A 14,164-nucleotide genomic window follows, 5' to 3' on the forward strand; every position below is an offset into this window, starting at 1 on the left:
CACTGTGATGTTTCAGCTCACTGCTGGCCGGCCCACAGTAGATGATATAGTAGTTATATACACAGGGGAAGCTAACTTAATAGCCCATCCACTTTAACAGAGTACTATCTTCTTGCACTGCTTTTTAATTACGCCATAAAATCAATCATTCACTGAAGTAGATGTTTAAGGCAGGAAATACAGCGCAGCCTATTTCCATACTACCCAACATACTGTATCTGTCTGTTAAAGTCATTCAGGCATGTAAATGTTCTTTACGGCTTTATTCAGACATGACAGGACATTTGTGGAGATGGGATATAATGCTTGCAGAATATTATTATTGCACAATAAGCTGTGAGTTGAGGTTGAAAACGTACAGTAGCCCCCAGCGTCTCACAGTGAATCCTCCAATAGATTTTCTCATCAATTTCAACATTCAGAGAAATTCAGAGTTTTGTTTCCAAACACATTATAAATGTTGGATTATAATGACTGAAAACGTGCAAAGACTGAACATTGTAGTTCTGGATTGTGGAGTTAGACCGTTGAACTGTTTTTGGCCAGTTTTGTGTTCAGGATTTTTTAGGCGGGGCTGAAATCACGGCTCGATGACGCAGTGGAGCCGTCCTTAACATAACCCCACCCGTCTTCACAAACCTGGTTTTTCAAAGGCAAAACAAAAGCCCAGGAGTGACACAAAGGCTATTTCTAGCGCTGTAAAGCTTGTGGCCGCGAAGCCGCGAGCCACCCTCACCCCGAGCCTTTCCAAGCTGGCTTAGAGCGCACCGTCTCAGATGAAATGCCCCAGGCGGGGGCCAGCCAGCAGGGAGAGGTCCCGTGAGGACAGGTCCCGCAGGGGGATCCTCCCACACTGAGCGGCCGTCCCTAACCTGCTGAGTTGAATCCCTCGGGCAGACTGCATGACGGGGGCCGTTACCGGCCTCACATCGTCCACGGGCTGAGCCTCCATCAGAAGGAATCAGGCCCCCGAGCGACACCGGTCAACCGGTCTTCCGTAGGCCACATTTCCCCCCTCCGCCCGTCAGACGGCGATTCGGCGCCGGGCTCTTCCCTCTTCGCTCGCTGCTACTGAGGAATCCTGACAGGCTGCACCTTCCCCTCTTGTGGGTGTGGTTTCAGCCATGGATGTGTTAAGAGAGGTTTCAGGTTTCAGTGCCTTCAGCGACACGCCCCCCAGCCTTACGCCCCCAGCGACACGCCCCCCAGCCTTACGCCCCCCAGCCTTACGCCCCCAGCGACACGCCCCCCAGCCTTACGCCCCCCAGCCTTACGCCCCCAGCGACACGCCCCCCAGCCTTACGCCCCCCAGCGACACGCCCCCCGGCGACACGCCCCCCGGCGTCACGCCCCCCAGCCTTACGCCCCCCAGCGACACGCCCCCCGGCGACACGCCCCCCGGCGTCACGCCCCCCAGCGACACGCCCCCAGCGACACGCCCCCCAGCGACACGCCCCCCAGCATCACAGAGCAGAGAACACTGATTATTTTTCCATAATTTTGAAAGCTAATTTTATATACTTAATCATTCAAATTTGGCTGGGTGGTTAGTAACACATTCTTCTGTGGTGTGACAAAACCCAGAATGCATATTTATTTTTGCTTTACACAGACTTTAAAATAAGTAAATAAACTGAGTAAAATACGTACGGAAACAACGTAACACAACGAGAGAAAACACGTCACTAACGTCACTAAAAAACATGTGACAACCATCATGTGACAATCGTCACTAACGTAAATTTATGAAACAAAACCGTTGTTAACGGTGTCTAAACAACGTTTACATTGTAGTCAGTACAGGATACATGGCGTACAAATGACACACGGAAATCAACAAAGGCGTACTTACTGCACGCTAACTGCTTGCACATTATCGTGGCATTAGTATAACTTTCAGTGAGAACGGGCTGCTTTAAAGCAGAGGAAAATATCTCAACCCCATTGTCATCCGGGGGATTTTTACAAAGATGAGTTCAGGGTCTCCTCTCTTTCTCCTCCTCTAGTCTCGCTGCTCCAGCGGTAATGCAACATGATGCTTTAATGGCCAATGTCCTCCCTCCTCCAAACACCGAAGCCCTCCTGGCATCTGTTCAATACAACAACAACAGGAAGGATCAGACAGAGGAAAGGAAGGGGAGAGATGGATGTCCTCTTTGAGCCTCCTCTTGTCCTTTGACCAGGCTGTAGGAAGGTTGAAGCTTTTCCAGCACACTGCACAAGTGAGGAGATAACAACTGTCACTTTATGTCACAGCCACGACGACACCCTCTGCAAATAAAGACGCCGTAAAGCCTTCTAAAGCCCCGAGCCTCGGTGTTGATAGTAAAACATCTCGTTATATCCTCGCAAAATGGCGATTTAGGAAAATGATTCTCATTTCATTGCAAACTGTGCAGTAATGCCTCCCTCTCTGTGCTTACAGGTACACTTCTTACCACTGCATATTCAATAGAAACAGTCCTGTTTTACTAGAGTCTTTCTGAAGGGGATATTTTTAGTGTTGAGGCTGCTCACGTGTCAGAAACGGAGGATTGTTTCTGCAAGCAGTGGAATATCTCTGGCTTCTGATGCTAAACTCACACAGAAAGAAACAAGCATTGAGAGGGTGTATTCTCATCAACACACTAATGATTATAGAGTTCATTGTTTGGTCTGGTTGAGCTGTCATTTGATCATTATTGGCAACTTAAACATTTAGCAAATGCTCTTATTCAGAGCAACTCAAAGGCTCCGACGCACCGAGCCAAGACAGTTGGCCGTCGGACAGTTTGAGGGCGTTGGTGAGCGTCCGTCGTGTGTCCCGCAACGTCGGCTCTAGTCTGCCCATGTTGGAAGTTTTTCACGAGAAGAGAATCGGAAGTGAGGAAAGCAAGAAAACGAGTAAAGTCAAGGGGAACATTTTTCATCTTCCTCTCATCTGATCATTCCAATACACGGATATTTTCACGACAACATGAACATCTGGAAAATGGTCGGCAGACGGCGCTTTATTTCATGTTCGTATCATAACAACGGCTTTTATAACTGCCGTCCTCGGTTTTCCGGTTTCCCTTTTTGAATGATGAATACAGAATGCCACCGCCTGCCGGCGCAGAAGGTACGTGGTAGTCGGCCGTCCGCTGTGGTCTTTACGGTGTGTTCAAGAGCAACTTTTTGAATCAAGACAAAGGCGACGTGAGGCGACTCAACAGGTCGCCTCTTGGGGCATCTTGGAGGCTCACATCATCTCTTATAATCTGAAATAAATTCCTTCTTTCAGTTGTAATGTTAAAGTATAATATTGTAATGGAACAACAACAACACCAGCTGAGAGGTTAATTAAGTGCCTGTGTTGTCTGATGCAAATCCAGCTCAGGTCAGGTTCAGCTGCAGTCTGAGGGGGTTTTCAGAAAACAGGGAGGAACTACGGTCAGGACTCCGGAGAGAGAGAGAGAGCAGCCGGGTCCCAGCAGCGTCCTTATAGCGCTGCAGTATAGCGCCCACATTACGTCATCTCAAGTCGACCTAACAGTGTTTGTTGGACCCGTTCACCTGCCTTCTCCAGCCCACATGGTGTGTGTCTTTTCGCTCTTTAAACTACGTCGAAACAGCACTTTGTCTGAGCGTTAGCTGTCGCTGCGGATGGGTTTACATTGTAGTTAATGGAACGCCTGGTGCGTTTCATACGGGCGCTAAAGGGTGCCTTGTGCGTCGGTATCGAACAGAAATTGAATGTTAAGATGTTGAGAGGACACCAACTGTTAAGAAGAGAGAAACAAATAAAAAGATGCTGATCAGGAATATGATGCTATTATAAAGATATGTTTATGCTCTAGCTCCTTTAAAGCATTTATTTGTGCACCTTTTGACTAATAATATCCTGGTTTTAGAGCAACAATTAAACACATCAGTGGGCAACAATTATAAAATTGATGCACCAGAAAGAACAGAAGCTCCGTCCATAACACAGCCAAACGTTTGGTTTATTTAAAACCACATTTTCTCAGATGCCACAGACGTGTTTTAAAAACTGCTAAATTGTTTTTCTGCTGTAACATCGGGGCATTCAGAGGTCAACACGATATAAAGAGTCTACAAAACAAACACAGAACCATGGGAGCAAGAAATCTGTGTGTTATTTAAAAATATATATTTAAAAAAAAAACATCCTTTTTTTCTTCCTGATTCAGCAAAGAAAAAAATAAAGTCTAATTCTTGGACTGCATGTTGGCGTTTTGAGAAACGACTGCATGCTGTGCTCGAGATGTTTTTAATATCACTTTGTCTGATTGGCTTAAATAATCCAGCTGTGTGGTCGGACGATGTTAATGCATCCTAATGAGCATCCTGGTCCAACGGCACTGGTGCTGATTGTTTTGTGTAAGCGGCTTAATTAGCCTTCAGTGTCAGATGTGATAGATGTTGTCCATTAGCTAATTAGTGGTTTGGGATTTGGCTTTAATACAAGTTTCTGATCAGTCACCTCATATTAGTGCTGGATTGTTTCTTTTAACTTTAAAACAATGAACTTTTTCCAGTGTTTTGACGTTTTTTATTGTTACCATGGCAACAACAACACATCCTTGGGTCCATATAAGAAAAAACACACATAGCAAATGTTTATATAGTGAATGAGAGTAACAACAAATAGATGACCGAGTGTCAGTGAATCAGATCTCAACCCACACACAAACATCCTGCCTCGGTCAACATATGTATATATATATATACACAGTATACACACATTTATATATATATTTCCTGTCTCTCAGCCTTTATTGTAAGTCTTGTGTTTGTTTGTTTAAACATTAAACATTATGGCCATTCCTACACAGTTCTCCAACGATGTATATGTATCTACGTACTTCTGAGACATTATAGTTTGTCCTAACAACAACAAACTAGAATTAAATATGTAAAAACTAAAGCTTTTTAAAACACTGAAACTAAATTAAAACTAGCAAGTGCAAAACTAAAACTAAATTGAAAAGTCCAAAATAACAATTATATTATAACCCTGCCATGCAGCCACAAAAAATCAAACGTATTCTCATGCAACGGGCCGTAACAAAACATTATCCCTCCTTTTTCGAATGCAGCAACACGTGTCAGTTTCTGCTCGTTACATGCATACAGTCTTAATAAACTTCTGTCTTCACCGGAAACAACTTCCTTAGGTTTAGGCAATACAGCTAGTTAATTAGGTTTAGGAAGTATGCACATTACTTGACAAATAAATCAACGTTGACTTCTGGTTTCACACGGGACATTAACGCCGGTCTCCTGAGCGAAGGTCTGGTAGTCTTCCTCCATTTCTGTTCATAAGTATGGCTACAAACGGTGTATGAAACTAGCCTGAAAAATAAAACCCAGGGTTTACTTTGACTTCTTCTTCTTATCAAATCTGCTCCAAGTCTACATTGATTTTCATACTGAAGTTAAAAGAAATCGATGCATTCAAAAACACACAGTATACTGGTAGAATTGTACATCATCTGTGGTGAACAGACTTAGACAACCAGTGGTTTGGTCCTTTAAGACTCCACTTCTTCCTCATTTTTTATCCCTCACTGGAAGTCGACGTCGATGCTGCTGTTGGCTCGAGTGGAGTTTTTTTTTTTTGTCGTCCCTTATTGAGCGTCCTGCCCGGAGGAACTCTTCCTGAGGATGTACAGTCAGCCGGCGCTCTGTATGGTATATTTCATAGTGAGGAGAAGGTGGCTGTAACTCATAATGACAAGCTGTCAGATGGAATCGGAGTGGCTGCTTGATGCTTCTGTATAATGTATGCAGCTAATGTACAAAGTGATGCAGCGAACGCAGCAGCAGTCAATATCACAGGCTCTTAACCTTTATAGCTGGTGACACCCAAAAATAAATGACTGCTATAGAGACTCCCAAATTTGGACGGACACACACACACACACACACACACGCACACGCACACGCACACGTATTCAGTATATGGGACCGATATGTTGATCTTTGACACCAAATAGTTCTGTCTTCCCCTGTTCGTCCGTCTCTCTTGATGTTTCGTTGCAGGACGATCAACAGATGAAACTTTTAAAACCAAAATCATACCATAAAGATTCATTTCTCAACACTAAATATTTACATTTACACAGAATTTACATTTATTTATGTGTCTTAACTCTTCTGATTACCCTCCAGTATTGTTCTATAAGCTTCATCTCGAGTATTAGGCTAGGAGTAGTAAGCTATATAGTGAGCAATTTATATTTTTGTTGCACGAATGCTTCTCCCTCGGTTAGCTACAGTATATTTTACATTCTCCAGGACGGCTTCTGTCGACTCCCAGAGAAAAAGGCTGCATGCAGACCGCCATTAGCACTGCGTCAAAAACTGCAGCGCCGCCATTCATTTCAATAAATGAGGAGGCTTTGCTTTGGCACAGCAGAGACCAATTCTTAGAAACCATCAGCTATATCCGGATAATAGATACCCTGGCCAAGACTTTCTCAGCCACGTGTTAGAATACCTTAAAGGGAGATTCATCAAGTATTTAATCCTCTTATCAACATGGGAGTGGACAAATATGCTGCTTTATGCAAAATGTATGTATATATTTATTATTGCAAATCAATTAACACAAAACAATGACAGATATTGATCCAGAAACCCTCACAGGTACTGCATTTAGCATAAAACAATATGCTCCAATCATAACATGGCAAACTGCAGCCCAACAGGCAACAACAGCTGTCAGTGTGTCAGTGTGCTGACTTGACTATGACTTGCCCCAAACTGCATGTGATTATCATAAAGTGGGCATGTCTGTAAAGGGGAGACTCGTGGGTACCCATAGAACCCATTTACATTCACTGATCTGGAGGTCAGAGGTCAAGGGACCCCTTTGAACATGGACATGACAGTTTTTCCTCGTCAAAATTTAGCACAAGTTTGGAGCGTTATTTAACCTCTTTCTCAACATGGTAGTATGACACGGTCTCTCCTGCATCAGCTCTCGTAACAAATGTTAATGTTAATGTTAAAGTTAATGTTATGAAGTCAAGTGGAATCTTTCATTGTAATAAACAAACTCCAACGAGGTCACCAGGTCATGTCTGTCAGCTGAAAAAGAAAGCAAAGATATATATTTCCCAGAGACGTCTCCTCTAGAGGATGAAGTCAGAGTGCAGCTGTAGTTCTGTTTTTCTGTAGTTCTGTAGTTCTATAGTTCTGTAGTTCTGCTCACAACTTCTGACTGTGAAAATAAAGAATATCAAAATCATGCACACTTAAAGGCTGTAAATAAGCCTTGAGGCGGGGCGACGCTCGGTTTAGGCCTGGTGTCAACGTCGGGATTATGAACTGGCTCTTTGTAGCACACTATAGTACACGGTACGGTGTGTGAGGTGGGTGCATGTTGAACAGTAAGCATTAGTGACAAGCTGTCAAAGTGAGTTACCACTGCTGCTGCTTCATTATATATGAACATATAGCATCGACTCTCTCTCACACACACAGCAATAACCGAGTGGTGTAGAGGTCACTGTGTGTTTCTCATGCAGAAAGAAAGACCTCAGGATGCAGCGTCACAATTAGCTGCTTAATGTAGTTTTTCAAGAGTTCCTCTGTCAAAGTGAATTCACAACTTCTCTCTAAAAATAGTCTTTTTCTTTCTCCAGAAGTGAATTTAAAGTAGCTTCTCTTAAAAGGTCTAGTGTGTAGAATCTGGCGGTATCTAGCGGTGAGGTGAGGAGAACCAACTGAAGAATGTGTCTCATGTGCCGAGCGCGTTGGAGAGCTCCGGTGGCCATCTGGTGTGGACGTGGGAAGTGAGTGGTGAAGCAAGAGAGAGAGTGGTGGCGGCGATGGGAGCGAGTAACGTTTTTGACTCCGGCCCAAGCAGGAGAAGTTAACAGAGTTTGGTTTGTCCGTTCTGGGCTACATGGCGGACTCCGTCTAGAGGACTGGCTCCTTATGTAGATATAAACGGCTCATTCTAAGGTAACAAAAACACAATAACTCTTATTATCAGGTGATTATACACTAAAGAAAACATAGTTATTAATATTATATTCCATTTCTGCCTTTAATTTGTGTTTTATCTGACATCTGACATTTCGGCCAACACTCTCTCCTGTCATCTCTCCTCAGCTTCACCCCCATTTATCTAAAAGCTTTATTGTCATCGTATTAAATACAACGAGATTCACAGTTGCCGCTCCTGGTCAGCGCTTTAAAACACATACTTGACAAGACTAAACAAATAAAACGGGAATAAAACAGGTAAAGTAAATGTAATAAATAAATATAAACAGAGGTATTACACTTGAGGAATAAAATAGGTAGAGTAGATGTAATAAATAACATGTAAACAAAGGTAGTTGCACTTGAGGTATATAAGGATATGTTGCACAGTCAAATGTACAATGGCGAGCAATGAACCAAAATTCAAGACTTTAAAAATAGGTGTATGAATACCACGATAATGCGCAAAGGCATTTACTCTGCAATAAGAACACCTTTCTTGCTTTTGGCGTGTCATTTGTACGCCATATAGTCTGTACTGACTGCAGTGTAAACGCATCCACGTGAAAGGTCAACACTCAAAGCTAGTGACATTAAAGGGGACATATTATAAAAAAGAGAGATATTCATGTTTTTTTATTATAAAGCACGCTTAAGTTCTATATAAATACTGTGAAAGTATCGAAACACTCAATCCACAGAGAAATACAGATAGCCCGTATTCAGAAACTCTGCATTTGAAACAAGCTATCAGGATTTCTCTCCATTTGTGATGTCACAAATATACAATATTTAGACCCTTTACACAGTTTTGAACATAAACATTCTAAATGTGTCCCAGTTTATTTCCTGGTTGCAGTGGATGTGAATGTCATCAACTGACCGGAAGTACACATGGACCCAAGCTGTTGCCTAGCAACGCAATCCTGTTGCGATTCAATCGCAATTGCGTCAAAATGCGCTAAAACGGAGCGTTTAAGAACAGAGGGTAAATACAGGCATATTCAGGCTGACCAGATGAGGAAAATAACGTTGTTTTTTTAACATTACAGCATGTAAACATGTTCTAGTAGAAACACAAAATACAAATATGAACCTGAAAATGAACATAATATGGGACCTTTAATAAAAAGCGAGAAAGACTGCTCATGGTGGACGGGTCGTGTTTGAGACCGATGTTTTGTTTTGTAAGTTACGTTATTGACGTGTTTTTCGTACAGATGTTACGTTGTTTCTGTACATATATTACTTAGTTTACGTTCTTATTTTAAGCCCAACCATGATGTTTTCCTAAACCTAACTGGATAACTAGTGGTTTGGTTGCCTCAACCTAACTGCGGACGTTGCCGTATAGTTTTGTTGCGTTGCGTACAAATGACACACAAAAAGCTGGAAATGTGTCCTCAGTGTCTTCCAGGCGCCGTTCTGTCGCTCACATCGTTGGATTCACCTTAATTACACAATGAAAGTTGACGACGTGTGACACCACAGTGCTCAGAATATTTACGACGTTTTCTAATGTGTGGTGTATAAAGATTTATAGGCTTCTTGTTAACCTGCTTCCTTCTGTTCATTCACACTGATTTATGTCATGGGACGGGCTACTATTTCTCATACAGTCACCAACACACACAAACAAATTCCTCTCCTCTTTCTCTGCTTTCTCTCTGCAGCTGTGTCCTGTACCCTCAGGTTTTTGAAATATAACACTATCACCATTTATTACAATCTCTCTCTCTCTCTCTCTCTGTGTGTGTTTCTTCCTCGCTCGCCCCAAATCACTGTGTGGCTGCCTCCTCTCTCTACCATCACTCCACTCGTTGTACTGTATCTCCTCCTTTGTCTTAAATCACACTGAAAGTGGAGAGAAGAACCAAAAGTAAAGGTGCTGTTTGGTTTTGTCCAGCGGTCTTGCAGGACAGAGAGTTTCACGCAGCCACAAGAAGTGAACAGCTGTTTTAATATGATGTGGTTCAAAGAGAGTAGCAGTACAGTTAATTCCTCAGGCTCTTCTCATACACTGCTTCGTAGCTATACCTACGGAAAGTAATGCACTATAATTCGTATATATCCCACAAAATCAATTGGTATGCAATTCATGTATTTGTGAACCAGGACAAGACTTTCACCCAGGAGACCGCTGTTCACGTCCCGTGTGAAACCAGAAGTCAACGTTCATTTTTTTGTTACCTAATTTCCATACTTTAAAGGGACTGTTTGTAACTTTTTAAGCGTATAAATGTACCGGGTCGGGACACATGCGCGTTCGCATATGCGCGCCCGCGTGTGGCCGGCGTCCCCGCTCCTCTGCCTGCCTGCCTTCACTCAGACAGCGCGCGCGTTCTCACGTACTCGCTCCACCTCTAGACGTGAACGCGCGCTCACTCCACACTGCAGAAGAGTTAGTACCGCTGAGAATATCTAGTGAATGTACAGTAGACGTCTGTGCAGAAATAAATGCTGCAGCTCCTCCAGACCAACAGAGGTTTTCCGTGTGTTGTGAAGTGACGGGGCTCTGCAGAGAGAAACCTTGTCGTCTCGTTACCGACCGGGTGCCGGTGTCTCCCTGTTCACTCCGGCTGCGGGCGGAGGGAGACGAGTTTCTCGCTGCGGAGCCCCGCTGCTGAAGCCTGCGCTGAGGCAGGAGAAGCAAACACAGGATCAGCAGTGATTCATGGAGAGACCTTCGTCTGGTCAGCTAACATTACTGCCAAGCAGCTGAAATATAGAGTGATATTGTGCTTTTAGGTGACGTGTGTCATCTCACTGTTTTGAGCGATGCTCGTTCATGTCTATTTAAAGCGAGAAAGCACGAGCCCGACGCTGACATTCGTTGATTTCACGGCCACAGGTATCGCTGTTAAGAAGCATTTCTGAAAGTTACAAATAGTCCCTTTAAGAAACGCCATTTTCACAGTTATTTGAACCTAAACCACAATCTTTCTCTAAACCTAACCAAGTAGTTTTGTTGCCTAAACACCACAGGGGCTGCTAATATTCCACTATTATTCTGAATTTGAAAGGGGTCATCAGCATATTATGCATTTTTGATTAAGACGTGTGATATGCTGATATTATTCTGGTTTTAGGAGCATTCTTTGGACATACAGTACAGTTCATTCAGAAAATGCGTCTCAATCTGGGTTTTAATGTCAGTTTACAACACACGGCCTCTTTTCTGTTTACGGCCAGCTCTGTGTGTTGAACACAAACCAACTAGAGATGCATGCCCAAAAGAAAAGCCCACATTTCTGGTCAGAAGGAGAACATGATCAACTGGTTTTTGGGTATGCACAAATATCACAACGCCGACCTTTTCAAGAAGGTGGTTAAAGGAATGAAAGAGGGAGGCTGTGTTTGCACGGTCCAACAAGTCCAACACCGGTTACGTTAATCGGAGTATGCACGGCTGCATGTAAACGGGAATATTAGTTGTTTGTTTATTCATTTTCCTTGCCATGTAAAAAGCTTAGTAGGATTATTGTCTTTTTCAGAATAAGGGCAAAAACCTGAATATTTTGTGCACGTAAACATAGTCAATGATTAATCATGTTGCTGGACATTCTTTGAAAATGCACAAAAAATAACTTTCCGTAAGATGTCACGAACCGTTGTATGAGGTGCAGCATTGCATTGTGACTGGCTTACAATTAATATCAATTCAAAATACTTATTCATTTAAATAGTGCAAATGTGAACTTCATGGTGGTGCTTGAAGAAAAAGTCAGAAGATCATCTATAAGTCAATAGGGTTCATCCTCTGGGGAGCATGCATGCCTCTACAACATTTCAAGGTCATCGATCTGATCATTTTGGACCAAAGTGGCGGACCAACAGACTGACTGACGTTGCTCATCCCTAGAGACAATAGCATGATGAGCAGAGCTACCAACATTATTATTATGAGTTTGTCTGTTGCTTTTCTGTGTGTGTGTCTTAGTGTTACAAAGGGAGCGAGGTTTATGTGAATTTAAAATCTATATAATTATAGATTTCCTTCTGAGTTCTCTCTGGAGAGGACATGAGAAAATGGAGTTTACGAGGGAGAGACGAGAAGCGAAATGAAGAGCAAATCATGTTAGGAGAGGGAGGAAGAGGAGACAAAGAAGTGTGTGAGAGAGGAGACGTTATCCAAAGAGAGAGGAGAGAGGAGAGAGGAGAGAGGTCTGCTGGGAATCGTTTGGGGTGAGAGAACATTTTCCTCTTCTCGGGAATCTGTGTGAAACCAAATTACTGCAGACAACAGAATTACAGACGCAGACGTTCGGGGAGGAAAGAGACGAGAGAACGAGCAACTGGAATAAAGAGACTGGAATGAAAATGATATTGGGAGTCATTTGATTGTTTCTCCTACTTTATATTCAGAGCAGTGATGGACCAAAAAAAGCAGGCATGCCTCGGTGCAGTCTCTTTTTGGGTCAGTCAGCGGCAAAAATGACACGTTTCATCCTCCTGGTGTTGCTCCCCCTGTTGGTGTTTTTAATAAATTATTGGAATCTAGAGTGAGCATAATTCCTCCAGAAATTATAGCCAAACTGGATCAGCAGTGTGTAAGTCATCAGGACAGATGTATACCAGGTTCTGAAGAGAGAGGCCAATGCTGAAGTGTCTTAAACCTGCATTCTCTCTACCAGCCAACAGGGGGCACTCTATCTATCTAGCAGAGGAAACTGTTTAACACTGAACGATGGCAACAATGGACATCAAACAAAATACTCACCACGGTGAACACAGGAGACAATCTCCACACAAGAAATACACAACAAGCTGCACACCAATCAGTTATCAGATCCCGGACGAGCCCCCATTAATTTATCTTAAAGGTAACAATTTGACTTACATGTGTTTGTGTTTCCTGCGAATTTTCAGGGACTTAAAAAAAACTGTCCAAAATGACCCAGACCAGTGGGCAACTCCGGGGTCTGAAAAATTAAGCCGAAATGGAAGTGCCTTAAACTTGAATTCCTTCTACCAGCCAGCAGGGGGCGACTCCTCTGATTGTATACAAGAAAATTAGAAAATGAGCCTACTTCTCTCTTGATTTATTACCTCAGTAAACATTGTAAACATGAGTTTATGGTCTCAATCTCTAGTTTCAAGTCTCCTTCAATACAGCATGATGTTCATTTAGTAAATGATGGTCCCATTTAGAGTCAGATAGACCATAAAGCACCCTCTCGTGTCACTTCTGGTTGCAAAAAAACAAGATGCCGACGGCTAAAATGCCGAACTCGAGGCTTCAAAACTGTTGTCCACAAACCAATGAATGACGTCACGGTGACTACGTCCACTTCTTATATACAGTCTATGATATATACATACATTTAAGTAGTTCAACTGTGTTTAACAAAGTACATCTGATAGAAAACAAAGATGGACTTTGCATATTGTACCTCCGTATCTTTCCTGCTTTGCTGTTCGATTTTTAGTTCTTAAATTTTAGTCTGGATTGTGAATTCATTGCGCAAACTTGAGTGCTGTGGATGAATCGTTTCTTAAATTTCAAGAAACCGAGCAGTTAAAAGGAAGTAATGATGTAGCTTCTGTGCACTTTGAGGATATAACTGTTAAAACACAGTGCAGGCACTCATGATCATTTGATTGTTTGGACGGGGGATAGGAAATATTTTACTTTTAAGATATATTTATTGTTAGAATAGTCATACACCGTAAATCTAAGACCATTTACATAGAAAATCACAAATGAAACATGTCATTTTACGTTGCAAAAGCCCAAATTTACATTAACTCTAAGAAGTTTTTTAGAAATAGTTTTAGAATTCCATGTGATTCTTTTCTTCTAATATAAATTAATTGTTAAAATAAGAGTCATAAACCTCTAAAAAAGCTTAAATACAGATAACTACGATTGTGATTACAAAAAATACTGTAACTCTAAGACCATTTACATATAAATCCCAAATGAAACACGTAATTTTTACATTTTTTTTCTGTCATTTTGAAATACAGACATAAAATGTAAAATTTCTTGAAAAAAAAATGTAAAAAAAATGTTTTTTTACAGTGTGGTTATGGTCAGGACATGGCAGCAGCAGTCGCCCTTGATGCCAACATAAGAAAATTGACTGATGTCGTATATAAATAGTATATTAGTACGACATGACATGAGGTCCATGCAGTGTTGTGCGCTTCATATTTTCGAGGAAACGTCACGTTTGTGTCA

The 14,164-nt window shown here is 42.2% G+C and overlaps 1 protein-coding gene across 2 annotated transcripts in view; it reads left to right on the plus strand.

Moving 5' to 3' along the window:
* bean1 (brain expressed, associated with NEDD4, 1) overlaps positions 1 to 14,164 on the plus strand; it is a 55,358-nt gene that overhangs the window by 25,517 nt on the left and 15,677 nt on the right. The window lies entirely within an intron of this gene.

This window comes from Sebastes fasciatus, chromosome 9, assembly GCF_043250625.1.
Source record: "Sebastes fasciatus isolate fSebFas1 chromosome 9, fSebFas1.pri, whole genome shotgun sequence".
NCBI classification, from domain to species: domain Eukaryota; kingdom Metazoa; phylum Chordata; class Actinopteri; order Perciformes; family Sebastidae; genus Sebastes; species Sebastes fasciatus.